At 32.3% G+C, this 18,457-nt stretch overlaps 1 long non-coding RNA gene across 1 annotated transcript; it reads left to right on the top strand.

Annotated features, from left to right (window-relative positions):
* Window positions 1-1,535: 1,535 nt before the first annotated feature.
* Window positions 1,536-2,815, top strand: LOC124455058. Its single transcript, XR_006951683.1, has 2 exons — window positions 1,536-1,734; window positions 2,375-2,815. It is a non-coding gene; the product is annotated as an uncharacterized LOC124455058 (long non-coding RNA).
* The last annotated feature ends 15,642 nt before the right edge of the window (window positions 2,816-18,457 follow it).

The following is an 18,457-nucleotide window of genomic DNA, read 5'->3' as shown; positions in this document are numbered from 1 at the left end:
TTACGATAAATAAAGGCCTGTTTATTAAAGAGTAAATGTTATGTTGAAAATCCTTCAAAACTACCGATTTTAAAGCTTTGAGTCACTTTTGTAAACTTCTTCTAAGTTGAGTGAATTCGACATTAAAATTAAAACAATGTCCAGTTTGTGGCTATGTGTGCAAACTGTTCAACATATTTAAACTATTTAAAGCAGTTCAATTACATCCTGAAACAAATTAGTCTGTATAAATTCGTAAAGGCTTCTTTATCCTCACAATTTATTGATGCTGGACACACACACATATATAAAGAGCCTCGATCTTCATCTCAACCTAAAGTGTTTACTTGTAAGACATTTGAGACAAGACAAGATGGTGAGCTTTATTTGTGCGTTGGTGGCGATTACCTGCATCGTTGTTAATATTCAAGGGTAAGCTATGGTTTCGGGTAAAGAACTTGGAAATGTTTAATGCGCTTTATTGAACGCGAAAAAGACTGTGTTAGAAACACTTCTATGGCGTATTTCTTTTTAAATTTGAATAACATTTAGTACAAATTGTCGAGTTGTAGTTAATATTATGCTGGGGCAGTATACAAACATGATTAACTAAAGATTTTTCAAATCAGCTCAAGCCAAGTTTTTCTTGTTTAAATTGTGTATTGGAGGAGTAAGACTTTTATATGCATTACACCTTTTTAGTACGTTGTTAGCTCTGTCATTTATGTACTTGATATAAGTCTGCCTCAATTCCTTGTTTATAGTGTGAAATATTTCATCTGAAAACTTTTCCATGACTCACTTTACTGTTCATACTTTTGCAGAGTGAGATCAACAAACAAAAAGGAAGATTATTTAAAAGATTTCTACTCAACATTCAGCCATGACATGAAACGCACCATAAAATCCGATAAAACAATGCAACTTTGAAATCACAAATTGCAATAATAGACGGACAAATAAAAAAACTTCAAACATATCACAAGAATCTTCAAACCCAGCACAAACATCTGCAAATCTTTAAGTTAAGTCTTCAACACAAAATCAATAGGACAGAAGTACAAACATATACACTAGTGAAATTACAACAAAAAATTAAGAAAGTTGAATTGAAAATGATTGATCTTTCGTCACAAATGAAAAAACTTGATGCCCAAAGGGCAACATTACAAACGGAGTTAAAAAGTCTTGAAAAACAATTGAAAACACTTTACATGGTAAATGAAGAACTTACAAATATTTCGGAAAAAGGTAAGAATGATTTTAAAAAAAGAAAAGACACTTATAGATTCGAGTAATGAGTAATATTTGTTCAATAAAAACAATATCTTTCATTTTATTTCTCTGTGTTAGTTAATATTTTTATAACCATCAGGAAAAGACTGCGCAGATCTTTACAGAAAAGTGTAAGACACAGTGGAATATACGAAGTAGATCCTGATGGTAAAGGAAACTTTAAGGTCTTCTGTGACATGACGTCATCAGGTGGTGGTTGGACTGTAATTCAAAGACAAATAAAAAATGGAAATACAAACTTTTATCTGGGTTGGGCGGAGTATAAACGTGGCTTTGGTAATCTTAAATCCGAATTCTGGCTTGGATTGGACAAGATACATCGACTAACATCTGCAAGGAAAAATAAACTTCGAATTGATCTTGTAAACACGTCAGGCACTAAAAAATACGCTGAATATGACGATTTTGTTGTAAAGGATGAAAATTATAAGTATCAATTAAGTATTGGAAAATACACAGGTAAGAAAATATTGAAGAAAATGAGTGTTTGTGATAGCAAATTGCGTTGACAGATTGTACCTTAGGGCCAGTTCATTTGAGACGGGCCAGCCCGCTTATGCCAGGATAGGTAGCTTTGCCGAGATCTTGCCTCGTATATTATTTTACAATTTTTTGAAATTGCGTTCATATGAAGAGCGGGCCAGCCCAGCTTGGCGAGATACGCTTGAAGGAAGCTAGGTTCTAACGGGCTCATATAACTGCATCAATTGGGCCAGCCCGGCTAAACAGGGCTGGAAGAGATGAGATGGCGCATTCCCTTGTCTTGTTTGGTTATTTAAATATGACAAAAACTTCAAAACAATAATGTGCAATTGAAAATAAATTTGAAAATTTCATGTTATACCACTACAATAATCGGTGGAACTCACTGGTAGCAATCAGATTGTTGAATGTCTGAGTCTAAACACAATTTAATTTTCCCACAAAATACAATGTTTGTTGGCAGAAATTAAATACAACATTTCAGCCTGGCCAGCCCGCCTCATATGAATGCGAATACAAATTGGCCCTGCAAGCCAGCTAGTCCAGCTTTAAGTGGTTTTAACGTATTTTAAAATACAAATAACCAGAAAACTATAGAACCATTTCTACTTTTCAGGAACTGCTGCGGATCAATTATCCTATCACAATAACATGAAGTTTTCAACCAAAGATTCAGATAATGATAAAGATAGTAGAAATTGCGCTACTTCCTTCAAAGGTGCTTGGTGGTATAAAAGTTGTTATGGTTCCAACCTAAATGGTAAAAATATGTATTGGTCTAGTTTTAACGTGAAAACAAGTGAAATGAAAATTAAACCATGATGACTTTTCATAAATAACTGCAGTTTTTTTAGTTTTACCTTGCTGTAAGCTGCCTTCTTTAAAGTGGGCTGCCTTCTTTAAAGATTATTTTGTAATTATTATACTTTATTCTTCATGGCATGACTTACACATTCATATAGCACGTTGTGTTTTTCAAAAAAACAAATCATAAAAGCAAAGGATTGATATCTGCTTCCTCTTAAATTAAAAATTTGCAAAGATGATCGTCATGAAATTAATTGTACTTGCTTTATTGGCTTCTTTATTACCGTTAATATTACCGTTAAAATTAACACAAAATTTCATGTTCAATTTTATTTATGTGGTTAATGGCCAATTTTATTCATAACACGTAATTTTTATCATCAGCATCATTCGTTTTATTAAAAATTCATAGTATTATGAACAATAAATTATTTACATAGCAAGAAGAAACTTGCGGGTTTGCTACGCCACTGATCATGTGTTAGTTTCATGATGTACGTATATTTTTCATTATTTCCTTATGTGTAAAATTAAACACTATTCCTATTAATCCTATCATGTAATTTAATGCAATGTAATTTTTTAATTAGATTATTTATTCAGCTTGTTGTATCTAAGACTGTTGAAGATGTCTTATGTGCTTCGACAAAGAAATGTCTTCAATGAAAAAACTTTCATGCTACAAATTTATTTAAAAAATGCACGCTTTAAAATATATAATTATTGGGCTTACCTCTTAATGATGGCCCATTATATTTTAATAGAAGATAAAAGAATGGAATATGCCTTATTTTGCTTAGTATATCTTACAACTTAGCGCATGTTAGCTACCCATAAAACACTGAGCATGACAATTAAGGCTTCCTTTGTGCAAAGGGAAAACGATTTTTCTTGTTGAGTCAACACAATAAACAAGTGTTTCTCAAAATACATGAAAAAGTCGATTTTTCTTTAAAGAACTACAAAAAACTTTCTTACTGTTATTAAAAAAATCATGAAAAATAGCAAAAATATACCACCTAATGTGGAAAAGATTATTTAAAGGCATTTGACTTCACCGCAGCCTTTAATGTAAAAAATATTGGGACAAATTCGTTTCGTTGACAACAAGCCAGATAGGGTACAGATACCAGTGCTTAGACCATCCATGACAAATAATCTACATTATAAAGCATTGATTTAATACCATTTGATTTGGATATGGGTTAGGACGAAATATCTTAAATGCAACCTATAAATAGTTACTCACTTCCAAGACATAGAGATATGTGGTCAATTAAGGTAAACCTCAGATTGTCTGTCAAAAATTGTCCATTTTACTTCAAAGGAGATCCAATCAACAAAAAAGTTACATTAAATTTGTAAAATTCATAAAATAATCTTAATGTATATAAGATGCTGTTTTTCCTCATTTTGTGTAAAAATTTCACGTTATTTACTAATCATAAACCTTTATTGAAAGTACTCTCATTCAGTTGTGCTATGTCATACCTTTAGTTCAAGAACAAGACTACAGTGTTTGTGTAATTATCTATTTAACCATTGAAAGATTTAATTAAAACTGCAGAGGGATGTAATAACAAATGCAAATCCTTTTCCCACCTATCTCTTAAAGATGTTAGATAATTTAAACTAGGCTCGTAAATTAGAGTAGAATATGATTAACGGAACAGTACGATCAAAATGTTTTGTAGATATTAAAAGACTAGCTTCATCAATTACTTTGAGCAGAATAGCAATGTTCAGAGAAGCAGTTTTTGTTCAAACCTCTTTTATTTGAAATGTTGAGTCTATATTAAAATTTTCCTCTAGCCATTGTTGATGTATAACTGCCACTTATTAATTTGGATTTTTCGACAATATTTTTTCCATTCATGCCCTGAATTGCTGTCTGCAAGTCTGTGAAAATTTGCACAACAGTTTTTATATAAATAATTAGATTATAGGTGGTATTTGTGTTACGTCATGGCCGTTATGTTGGTTATCAAATACAAAAGAATATTTTATTCATACTGTTGTGGGCACCAGCCATCGTGGGCAAGCTACATTGTTTGAGAATTCCCTGGAGGTGGTTTAACCCTAGCATTTTTAACTATATAGTCTATACAAAAGCAAGGCTGCCATAGCGATGGTTTTAGTATTCAACTTTATTAAAATTCATATTTTTGCTCGGTAATATCATGGTAGCTTTGCTTCCATGCACTTGGATTTAGTTCAAGCTGACTGAGTTTTGTTCTTTTGTATAGTCGTCCAGATTTGACAGTGAAATGAAAGGCTAACATAGAAAGATATTGATTGAAATGTAAGGCCATCTAAACTCTTCACCGTAGGATGAGGAAGATAAACTCAAGTTGCTTGAGTATCTTTTTCTGCATGTACGGGGCTTCAAATGCGTAACTGTTTCTGTGAGGCAAAAACCTGGCTTCTTCTAGTGATCGAGAGGGCAGAAGTCTATATGACATTGAGTCAGTAGTCATGAGGCTGAATGTAGCTAACGAGCAGTTTGACAAGATTATGGAGTTTATGAAAATTTTTGTCCTTGAACTCGGGAATATGTTTATACATCTAACGTGAGTGATAAATGAATGTTTACTAAATATAGGTTTTATGTGTGATCTCTAAGAAAAACAATCATTATGATTTTACGTACGAGATGTATCCAAATACAGCCCATCAATACCAAGCATATAGAGCTGTTTCTAAATAATTGTAGCTAGCAAATTCTTGTAGTTATGGTAAATAAATCTTGCAAATTACTAAAAGAAAACCAACTCAGTCAGTAAATTTGCTTTGGCAAGCCATTTAAGAACATGTCTATTTTAAAACATGTCTATTTGGTCGTAACTAAAGTATAAAGCATATCTTGAAGCCTAACTCACTAATTAAATTGTGATATGTTACATAATCTTGTCTGGCTTGAATACGTAAGCCTGCCTATCCCAATATGTAATTAAAGCTTCAACTAAATATGTCAATTTTCATCGTCAATTTACACATTACATGTTTGAAGAAGGACCATGCACTCCCATGTCTTTATGTTTGCTATTTCTGGCTGAATTCCCAACTTATGTAAACACAACTAAGAATGCTACTTAGCTTTTTTGAATTTGATACCATTGTCAGAACAAGTGTTCAATTAAGGTACGTTGGAAACGTCAAAATGAAATGTTGCTGACCACCACACGTCTGCACCTATAAAAAAAAACAAAACCATATATAATGCTGTTTACTCTGTTTACGTTTTTCTATGCGTAAAAACGAAAGACTAAGTTGTTATTTTTCATATTAAAACCTTTTTCTGCAGTTTTTTTAGTTAAGTAGGTTGTAGATAGACTTTGTGTAAATGCTATACGCCACTGATTAAGTCCCTTAAGTGATATTTGCTCTTTCCTTGCGCAAGTTCCAAAATTTTTCAAGTTTTGGAATCCTTTTCTTGAATTCGGGTATTATCGTCGTGTGTAGAATCTACTTCGTCTCTTCTGCTTCTCCTTCTTTTTATTTATGTGAAAGATAAAACAAATTCACTTGACTTTATGAGCAGTATATTTAGCTTATTTAAACTATATTACTATATATTTAGCTTTTGTTCAGTTTGAAGATCATGGAATGGATTTAAAAGAATTTCTAGAATTTCTGTTTCGACAAAGCAAAACATGCATGAAATTAGTATCATCACAATAATATATAATAATCATTAATTTGTCGGAAATGAAATCAATACAAATCAATAGTCAGTGGTCATATTAAACTTCAGATCTTGAACTTTCTTTATTATTGTATCAAATTATTGATCAATTGAAGGCTGCATCAAAGCACTGTTTATGGCAATGGAATAAAGACTTATACTTCTTAATAATTGAGGAAAGATATATATGCTTCTGAAGTTTGCTATTTTTGACTTCAGTCTATGGGGGCTCCTTTATTGTTTCATTATCTCTGCTGTATTGTTCAAAACTTGTTTTAAATATTATGACTGTATTTTTGAAAAACACTCTTATTATACCTTTTCGAAAAAATAGCATCTCCCAAATTTTTAACATAGACCTGTATGTAAACAAGCTCAAACCGATATGTTTGCAACAGCAAAATATTTGAGTGATGGTAGAATGATAAAGCAATCACACATCTATTATTTTGGATCTTGATAATTGATCATACAAGGTCATGAAACTATAAGAAAAAGTAATTTATTTTCTTTGAAAATGCGTTTGCCTTTTTTAGTGATATATTGCTTCAGCTGTCGTTTGTTCTGTGCACTTTCACCTACGTCTTACTTTGAAATTGATGTTTTTTAAAAGAACTTATCATTAAACTTGTGTATTAAAATAACATTAATAATAAAAATAGCACTTTCTTGTACCCCAAAAGCTTTAATTTGCATTCACTTGACAATAAAATACTTTTCGGGCATTATTGCAAATATTATGGCTGTAGATATCGTAATTAAAAACCCATTATGGCAGGACTTTAGCGAAAATTGATTTTAGCTCACAAAACAAAACAGGACGTCTTTAAAAGTTACTTTATTTTAAATGATTTTGCAAAGTTTTAAGTTTTGATTAATACAGACCTGGTGAATTTAGCAATCATTTATTAACCACGATATGTGAAACGAAGACATATTTGAGTACTTAATGATTAATAACTTAGTAGTTTTAACTTAATAAGTTCTCTATCACATAGGATATAATTAGTGTGAACAATGTTTTAAGATAATGTTCACCAATACATCAATTTATCAATTATCATGAAGAAAGAAAAAATTTTACAAGCTTACGCCTCCTGGATTTAAAAAAAATCAGCTCTTATGGCCTTACAGCTAGATTCCCTAAAATATCCCAAAGTGCTTTATTATGCAATCTAAGAACAGTTTACATGCAGCTGTGCATGTACAAAATATAATTTATTCTTCATGATGGTGGCTATATAAATGTTCTCAATTTTCCTGTCTGTTGTTTTTCGTTAACATGAGAATGACAACCTAGCCATTTTGATTTCTTACTAAAGTAGCACACTAGTGTACATTTTAATCTCAAAGAAACAAATTGTACATGTCATATTTAACGCTTGACTTATATTCTAGCAATCTAGTAACAAAAACATTGTGGTTAGAATGACTATAAACAAGGCTATGGTAATCTTATTTCTGAATTCTTGCTTGGATTGTATGAAATACGCTAACATCAGCAAGGCAAAATAAACTTTGCGGTGACCTGGGAGACTGGTCAGAAAACAAAAAACATGTTGAATATAATAACTGTTACATGTTTGTAAATGTAGATTGTCCAGGTTGGCATAGTCCTGAGAAGGACTGTTTTTGTTGTTGTTGACTGACGTTTCGACAAACTTAGCGGTAGTCATCTTTAGAGTTCAATGAGGAGTAAACGTCAGGTTAGCCGTATTTTTTAGCTGGTTCTTACCTCATTGTATTGTGTGTACAGGAAAAGTGTGGGTGTTAATTGTGTATTGTCATTGTGAATTAATGTGAAGTGTAATGTTTTTAGTTGATCGTTTGTTTGTATTGTGAATAAGTCGTTTGTAAGGTGCCGGTAATTGCTGTTATCTGTTCAGGGGGGTTTGTTCCAAGTTGGTATACCAACTTTCTAATGTAAGCCGTTGTCTATAGTCAGTACTGTAAGTAATGCATTTTGCCGAGTCCCAGTCAATGTTGTGCTTTGTGATTCGGTGATGTTCGGTAATGTGATTAGTTCTGTCTTGTTTCTTTGTACCTCGTTTGTGTTCAGTAAGTCTTATGTTTAAGTTCCTGCCAGTTTCCCCGTTTCACAAGTTCGAGACTGGACTAATGTTAAGGACTGTGAGTAAAAACAATATAGCAAATGATTTTAAAATGATTGGATGTCATTGTTTAATTCACGCTTTGTCATTTTGTCTCAATTTAAATTAATTTCGTTATTATAGCTAATGGACAAGAAAATGAACGAAGGAAGATGACAGGTGTCTTTAAACATTTCGAATAATAAAAAATAGCAAAAAAATGTATGCAACACAACTGCAATTTCACGAAAAGAAAAATGTGATTGCTCTTTTTTAATGTTTTTCGTGAAATGATAAACCTAATCATTAAAAAATTATAATTCTTTATGTTGAAGGATTTTCCCCAGCTATAGGAGTTTCTTTGTTGTTCTTTCATAATCGCTGTGAAGTATAAAAACCTTTTTATCACCTTATGAATTAGCTATATGCATGCATTTTTTAGACTCTAATTTTAATGAAATTTTATTCTTTGAAAAATTCTTTTAAACATATAGGTACTATGAATTTTAATACTATAGAACTTCAAGAGTGAGATAATTTTTTTCTTTAAAAATGCTTTTATCTTTTTTAGTGATATATTACTTAACGCTTCATCTGTTGTTTGTTCTGAGCACTATCATATACGTCTTACATTGACGTATATGTTTTTGTAAAAGAGCTTATCATTAAGCTTATCAAAACAGCACGTCATTGTCCGGTAAAAGCTTTTTAATTTCAGTCCAATTTGAAATAAAAACATTTTCCGGACATTAACACCATCATCATATAGCTAGATATCGCGTAAAAAACCCCTTATATATGGTACGTACTTAGCCCAAAATTAATTTTAAACGAAAAAAACAAAACAGGAGAAGTCTGTACAACTGTTCACTAATTTGAAAATGAGGTTTTTTGCAAAGATTTTTAAACTAGAAACGTTTGTAATTAATACAGACCTGGTGTTTTATTTATTATTAACAATAATTTGTGAAAGGAAGACATATTTGGGTACTTAATAATAAAAAAGCTAAGTTTTAACTAACTCATCTATATATATTTTGTCACATAGGTAAAATTAATGTGTAGATTCTTTAAGATAATGTTCACCAATACACCAATTTATCAATTATCTTCAAGAAAGAAATATTTCTACAAGCCTACGCCTCATAGAATTAAAGAAAAATCGGCATTTATGGCCTTATAGCTCGATTGCCTAAAAAAACCCCAAAGGGCTTTATTATGCAATCTAAGTAAAGCATACATGCAGTTGTGCATGCACAAAATATAATTTATTCTTCATGATGGTGGTTATATAAATGTTGTCAAAAAAGTTTTTCAAACACAAAGTGTTTACTTTTTTTTTATGCAAGATATTGATGCGCGTTTCTGTAGTTTTTCTTTTAGTTGCTTTATGCAATGCATCACATAATGCTTGTCAAAGCGTACAAAGTGGTTTTATGAAGACAAAAGACAATGGTATGTTACAGTACAAAAGACAACAACATCGTCTAAAGATGTCTTTAACAGTTACTTTATTTATGAATGATTTTGCAAAGTTTTCACGTTTTTAATTAATACAGACCTGGTGGTTTTAGCAATCAATTATTAACCACGATATGTGAAACGAAGACACATGAGTACTTAATGATTAATAACTTAGTAGTTTTAACTTAATGCGTTGTCTATCACATAGGATATAATTAGTGTGAACAATGTTTTAATGTAATGTTCACTAATACACCAATTTATCCAATTTATCAATTGTCAACCAGCAAAAATATTTCTACAAGCTTACGCCTTTAGGAATTGAATATAAATCGCTTTTATCGCCTTAAAACTTTCCCAAAATATCGGAAAGTGCTTTTTTATGCAATTTAGGTAAATCAAACACAGCTGCATGTACAAAATATGCATTTTTCTTTATGACGGTCGCTATATAAATGTTCTCAAAAACGTTTTTCAAACATAAAGTGTTTTCTTTCTTTTATGCAAGATGTTGATGCGCGTTTCTGTATTTTTTCTTTTAGTTGCTTTCTGCAATGCATCAAATAATGCTTGTCAAAGTTCACAAAGTGTTTTTATAAAGACAAAAGACAATGGTATGTTTTAATATAAAAGATAACAACATCCTACATGGTTTGTGGATGTAAAAAAAACTGGTATATGTTTTGAAACGCGTACGTGCATTTGTCGTTGCTTAGCTTTTATAGTTTTTACAGTTCTATTTTAATATTCCGTTCTTGTCAATAATTAACTTAAAGCGAGGGAGTTCTATTTTTTGTTAAACCTTTAATGAAGATCGAGGTCTTTAGACTCTTTAACGAGATAAATCAGGCAAAGGGCGTTATAGATAAAGACCGAGCCCGTACGGCGAGGTTATCTACTAAAAGGCAGAGGTTCAATATTTATCGGTAAACACCGAGTAGACAAGGTTAGTTGGTTTATTTTAAGGCATTATTTGACCTGAAACAAAGCTTTCTATCTAGCTTTGACAGCCAGAGTAACTGAAAAATAATGGACCAGCAAAAATTTTTCAGCGCCAATCAAAACACGCTAAATAACAAAAGGGACACTTTCCATATGATATAATATAAAAAAATAATGCACTTAATTTATATGAGACGTCCGTGATATCGTCTTCATTTGGTTTCTTAAAATGTTTTCCAAAGTAAAAAATAGATACAGCTTAGTATAACATCTAAAATAACTCTCATAATCGTAAAATAATTTAAGATGCGGCATTCAATTAATTGAAGAGAGAACTATTTGCATAATTCGTCTTCTTTATTTCATACATGTGTTTGGTTTTCAAATTCTAGACGCTAGACATTGAAAGAATATTCACATTTATAGATAAACAGCAGCAACAAAAGTCTTCTGGATTGCAAGTTATGAGTAAATTGACTTTCTTTTGCATGTTTTTGGTTGTAGTTGTTGTCTTGGCAACTACCTAAAAACTTCACTGATAATTGTTTATGTGCAAAACACAGTGTGGCAAATTTAGGGCAATATCACAGCTGCCATTGTGTTATCACCCCGTCTATGTAATATATGTACAGAAATGTTTTCGTTTTCGTTTGAACATGAATGATGTTGGTTATTTTTGACAAACGAAGATAATTGTGTACTCCCTTTTGCTGCCTGTCTTGTTTCATTTTGCAAATTTTATCTGTTTTATGCATGTATTGCCTAGAAAATGGATTTTTTTCTTTTAGTGCATTATTTACACCTTTTGTAGTTGGTCCTGTTATGCTCTTTATTTTAAAGGTGAGATTTATCACCAAAAGATATCATTTCAACTCATGCTGTTCACAGTCACATTGAATGTTTCTTGAAATGCCATCAACAGGAGAAATGTGTTGGCTTCAATTTCCTATTTGATGCAAAAAATCTTGAGATAAATTGCCAAATTAGCAACAGAATAAAAACCAGAAATATAGAGAAACAAGCCTTCATCGGAAAATGGACTTTTTATCAAATCTATGTACCGACAAGAAGAAAGAAATTGCTTCTTCATTAAGAAAATAAAACACTCACAGGTATAAGAATGAACTGAATAAGTATACGTTTTGTTACATGACTATCGCTTTTGAAAATGACTACCGTGCTTGTCAAAAGGTCAGTCAACAACAACAAAAACAATCCTTCTCATAACTACACCAACCTGGACGATCTACATCTACAAACATGTAACAATACTCCCGGGTTCAAACCATTTACTTTAACACGTTTTGTGTTATACACAGGAGAAACCTTTAGCTATGTATCATTATTGGTAAAAACCAAGATTTGTTTAAAAAGGTTGTCTCAAATTTTGAACTGTATTACCAGGAAAAGACTGCGCAGATGTTTACAGAAAAAGTGTAAGACACAATGGAATATACGAAATAGATCCTGATGGTAAAGGATACTTTAAAGTCTTCTGTGACATGACGTCATCGGGAGGTGGTAGGACTGTAATTCAAAGACATATGAAAAATGGAAATACAGACTTTTATCTGGGTTGGGCGGAGTATAAACGTGGCTTTGGTAATCTTAAATCGGAATTCTGGCTTGGATTGGACAAGATACATCGACTAACATCTGCAAAGAAAAATAAACTTCGAATTGATCTAGTAAACACGTCTGGCACTAAATAATACGCTGAATATGAAGATTTTGTTGTAAAGGACGAAAATTCTAAGTATCAATTTAATATTGGAAATTACACAGGTAAGAAAATGGTTTAAAAAATGAGTATTATGCAAGTGATAGTAGTTTGGAAAGACAGATTGTATCTTAATTGGTGTCCACTTGAAAAGATAGTAAAGTGAAATAATGACAAAGTCGACACAATTTGTATTTCGATTGTAAATAGGGTAATATTAGAAAAATGCATTTTTGTTTATTTCTTTACTTTTCAACTCATAATTGAGCTTAACAAACAGTGATACATTATTAAAAAAGTATTTTTGTCTTGTTGAAACACTGCTTTAAACTTTTAAATTATTTAAATCAAAAATTGCTTTTGCAGGAAGACCTTGGCACCTGCAAAAGGGGGAAAGAAATATTTAGGTTTCCGTTGCTAGTGATCGTAAAGAATGTCAATCACAACAAAAATACCACCTTTACAGCTAAAAAATTCACCATACATTATCAAGAATAATTTTAAAAATAAAATTTAATTTCCTGCGAAAGATGAACGATTGTCTAAATATTATCTAATAGTACAGCTCGTATTTAAGCCCTTTTACGTACAATTTCTTTTGTTTTGTCTTTATATAACCAAGGAAGGGAATGGCGCAAGCAACACAGCGCAAAAAAAAAACGGTGTATTTGTAATTTTCCATGAGATGAAAAGATTTGTTCTTGTAAAGCATGTAAAATTGTAAGCCTGGACTAAGAAAATTTATACATAACATAAATTCAATGAGTTCTCTTTTTGGTCGAGTCCTGTGTTTAAATGAGGCTATCAAAACACCGAAATTTAAATACCCAAAATGAACTTTAGAATTTTCTAAATAACCTGTTTAAGATCTATCAGAATAATTAACACCAAAATGTGTTCTTGTGTTCTTCAAAATACAGATCACGACAGAGCTCAAGAGCCATTACTACTTTTCAGGAAATGTTAGGATGCATTGAGCTATCATAAAGACACGGCGTTTTCAACAAAAGATTGCGATGATGAAGGAAACTGCGCTGCTTCCTGGCAAGGTGCTTGGTGGTATAAAAATTGTTATTATAGCAACCATAATGGTAAAAATCTTGCTTGGTATGGTTTTAATAACGTGAAAACCAGTGAAATGAAAATCAAACCATGAAGAATTTTTATAAATATTTATGATTTCATGACAATAATCAATATCAATGACAATACGTCCTGTAATATGTCTTAAACATTTACACTCGTTGTTTACTATGAGAAAATGTGCAAAAAATTGGTATAGATAGAAGTCAAGAAAACTATAATCATTTCATGAAGTAATAAAAAATATTGTTTCAATCAATGATGTTGATGAAATATGAGTTTCTAACATGTTTATCTAAATGAAGCTGATGTAATCAAATCATACTCAAAACGACTGCGGCTTTTTGAGTTTGCAATGTGACTGTTTTCGTCTTCGTGGGCGTAAAACGAGTTTTCACATTACTAATGCTTACACAGTTACACGTTTAAAAGCATTTTATTAGTGTTATTGGGGGCATCAGCCATCTTGGGCGAGCCACATTGTTCGATAAGTCCCTAGAGGTTGGTTGCAATTCAAGAATATAAAACCCCTTAACACAACCACAATCGCAAAACCCACATCGCATTTAACTGGTTTACAACAGCAATATATGTGGTGCTTTAATATCATCTCAAAGAACAATCTCACGAAAGTTCAAATGATAAAGTGTTGATTGTGTTTGAACGAAGTGGACGCTGAATTCACAAGTCTCTGTTTCTATGTATGCTCACTTGAATGTTCTCTTGGAGTCGAAGTTCTCTGCTGTCAACATTAAAGTATGTCACTAGAGCGTTCGAATTTCCTGATTTGTGTTTATCATGCATATCCAAATTAACATATGTATTATATTTAAAGTAGTTCATGGCGGTATTTTGTTGAAATCATTCATACTTAGTAACCAAGTATTAATCATTGAAGAATTATTCAGATAGCTGTAACTTTAGATTTGTTGTCAACTTGACACTGACAAAATATTAGATTGAAGGCCAAGCCTATTGTAAAAATTCAATGCATTTGAAAACGACATATCAACAGTTTTACCAGGGATAAGCAGTTCTTCAAAGGTGGGAGAATGTAAGTTGTACTCATAATATATCTAAAGTTTGTAAATCCTATAATTACAAATGCTGCAAGATTGGCTACCGACTACTGTTCTTCACAGTCTGCAGAAACAAATGAGTTCGCGTAGCCAGAAAGCAAGATTTTCTTGGCTTTATAGGTTTTCGGAAAAGATTTGCCATACTATATTTAAAACATATGCATGTGCTGTCAGCCTGTCAGTGCTGATGCTTGTCCTCCAGATGCGCCTTGGCAACGATTGCTAGGATGTGAGTGACCTAGGTGCAATTGGTCTATACAAAGAAACAGTATTCTCACTTTACCGTATAACTTTGTGCTGTATATTTAATTAAATTACTAGCTGCGACTGGCCACCTTAGCGCTCCTATTGGTCAGAAAGTGCAAATTACTGGCTGCCACTATGCTTATTACATGCGTAATACGATATGCGCTACACAAAAAATTTCTATAAAGTGGAACTACTGTTTATTTCTATACTGCCATTAGATCAACGCCGACTGTTAAAATAAAGGCATCTTATTGATGAAGTTAAAGGTACGTTTGCTGAGTAAATTTTACCTCTGACATAGTATGACGGGTGCCTTTATGTCAAAGAAATGTGATGTCAATAAATAATGAATTATTATTAATTTAGGGCCTGTTTATATGAGCCGGGCAAGTTTATTATTTGATTCACATGACGCGGGCTAGCCCGACTAAGTACAGAAATAATTATTTACGCACGCAGCATAAAAGTCCAAATCCCGATACTTTATGTTGAAAGAAAGTCAATGATGTTATGCATTAGTCTATGGTCCACCGAAAGTTGTTCTTTTGCTTGCCTTGTATTTTGCATCGCATTGAATTTTATGAGCATGCGCACTAGTAAGATGTTTAACTCGGCATGCCGGTCTAGCCCGCCTTGTGCATTCACATGAGCCCGTTTATGACGAGATCGCGCCTCGTTTAAGCGACATCCCGGCAAGACAGGCCAGCCCGTCTGTCATATGAATCAAATTTGAAATTATATGTAAATACTAAAAGAGGTGAGATCTTGCTACTGCCGGGCTAGCTCGGTAAAGCGGGCCAGCCCGGCTCATATGAACAGGCCCTTATATACATACACTTGAAGTTCTAAGCACCCAGTTTATAACTTATGTTTAAATTATGTGTATAACTTACACTTTCCATAATTACAAATAGTTTATCTCTTGCAAATAAGTGTTTCATTAGCGTTACACAAGTTAATTATATTCAAGTAAGTCTTGAATGCAATGAAGCTTGGTATGTTGGCATGGCTACTATGTAAAAGAGAACATGCATGTTAACGTCTGATTGGATCTAGGTGCTCTTACATATTCAGTCATAACAAAGATATATAATGAAAGTTTTATTTTGACGAAACTTTTGTAATGGTTCAAAACTTATTATTGCAAAAAAAAACTTGTCCGTCGTGCACATGTGAAAATGGTAGCCGGTTTTTCTTACGGTAGACGTCGAATTATTGTAACGTTGCACTTTATTTAAACAAACATACCTACGTATAGCTTGATCGAATTTCTTTATAATTTATTTGACAGTGGGCGCTGATCCAACCTTGCATCTCTATAATTACAAAACATCTGTCGACGTTACAATTATTTTTAACTCATTATTGTAGAATGGCACACCATGGTTCGTCATCAACTGTCGATGCTTGGTTAGTGCTGATGATCAACATACTCAAATTCCTATTCTCATTTGACTGGTAACCTTCTTGATCTTCATTAGCCGACTATTCAGGCTAAAAACTGAAATGGCTTACCACTATACGGTTGTCAAAACGTCAATTAACATCAACAACAATAGTCCTTCTCACGACTCTACTAGCTTGGACGATCTACATCTACAAACATGTAACGATACTCTCGGGTTCAAATTATTTAATTTATTACGAATGATATAGGTTGGATTGCATTCCATATGACTTTCAAAATTATCGAGAAAAAAAAATTGTGCGTGTTTTTTTATTGTTTTTAAGTGCCATGCTGTGTACCATAACCATTGAACATAACTTTAACTTTGTAAACAGTAAGCTCAAATTTTTTGATGATATGGCGTAAAAAGTAATTTCCTCTGACGTATACGGCGCTCCACGCTGCTAAGTCTCCAATCAGTTCAACAAGTGTATTTAAATAACTACGTGTTTCTTCAAAAAGAAACACGCACCTATAGAAATACCTAGCTCAAATTTTTTTGATGATATGACGTAAAAAGTAATTTCCTCTGACGTATACGGCGCTCCACGCTGCTAAGTCTTCAATCAGTTCAACAAGTGCATTTAAACAGCTAGATGTTTCTTCAAAAAGAAAGTAGCTGATGTAAAGTTTTTAAATTAAGGCGACCCTACAACAACCAATGTCAAGCACTATCCAAAACATTGTTATTTCTTAGCATCAACAACATACAGCATACGTACATTTTAACACACGTTTTGCTGGATCCTAATCAAACGATGAAAATAGAATTGTAAAAGGATACTGCTAAATCTTTTCAATTTTTTATTAACAGTCTTTCTATCAATGCAAGCTTTGTTTTGGAAGTCACTCCCTTATAGGGTGGCGTCACGAAGAGCGTTTAATTGGAAATATTTGATAATATTGGTCCTTTTTTTTTAGCAAAACACAGTGCTCACTGCAATGCCTTGTGCTATCTATTATTACAACTCTTCATTATTTTTAAACTTTTTTTATTAAAAAATCTATATTATCGCAAGCAAGCTATCAATGAAGTACAACGTAATTAACAGCTTGTTAACACAATATCACAATACGTCTTTATTCATTAATTCTATATTAATCAGCTAGTGGTGTTGTTTTACGATAAATAAAGGCCTGTTTATTAAAGAGTAAATGTGATGTTGCAAAATCCTTCAAAACTACCGAGTTTTAAGTTTTGAGTCAATTTTGTAAACATCTTCCAAGTTGAGTGAATTCGATAAATAAATTAAAATAATGTCAAGTTTGTGGCTATGTGTGCAAATTGTTCAACATATTTAAACTATTTAAAGCAGTTCAATTACATGCTGAAATAAATTAGTCTGTGTAACTTTGTAAAGGCATCTTTATCCTCACAATTTATTCATGCTGGACACACACATATATAAATAGCCTCGATCCTCATCTCAACCTAAAGTGTTTACTTGTAAGACATTTGAGACAAGACAAGATGGTGAGCTTTATTTGTGCATTGGTGGCGATTACCTGCATCGTTGTTAATATTCAAGGGTAAGCTATGGCTTAGGGCAAAGAAGAACTTGGAAATGTTTAATATGATCATTGAACGCTATGAAGACTATATTAGACAGGCCTCTAAGGCGTATTTCTTTTTAAATTTGAATAATCTTTTTGCACAAGCTGTCGAGTTGTAGTTAATATTCAGTGCTGGGGCACTATACAAATATGATCAAAGCTTTGCAAGCTACGATACCGTAAACTAAGGATTTTTCAAATTAGCTCAACAAAGTGTTTTTTTTATTCAAGTTGTGTATGGGAGGAGTAAGACTTTTATATACATTACATCTTTTTAGTAGGTTGTTAGCTATGTCATGTACGTATTTAATATAAATCTGCCTCAATTCCTTGTTCATAGTGTGAAATATTTCATCTGAAAACTTTTCCATGACTCACTTTAATGTTCTTACTTTTGCAGAGTGAGATTAACAAATGAAAAGGAAGATGATTTAAAAGATTTCTACTCAAAATTCAGCCATGACATGAAACGCGCCATAAAATCCGATGAAACAATGCAATGAAATCACAAATTGCAGTAATAGACAGACAAATAAAAACACTTCAAACATATCACAAAATCTACAGACGGAGAAAAAC

Source organism: Xenia sp. Carnegie-2017, unplaced genomic scaffold (assembly GCF_021976095.1).
Source record: "Xenia sp. Carnegie-2017 unplaced genomic scaffold, XeniaSp_v1 HiC_scaffold_3, whole genome shotgun sequence".
Taxonomy (NCBI): Eukaryota; Metazoa; Cnidaria; class Anthozoa; order Malacalcyonacea; family Xeniidae; genus Xenia; species Xenia sp. Carnegie-2017.
This window is presented reverse-complemented; position numbering and strand designations above follow the sequence as displayed.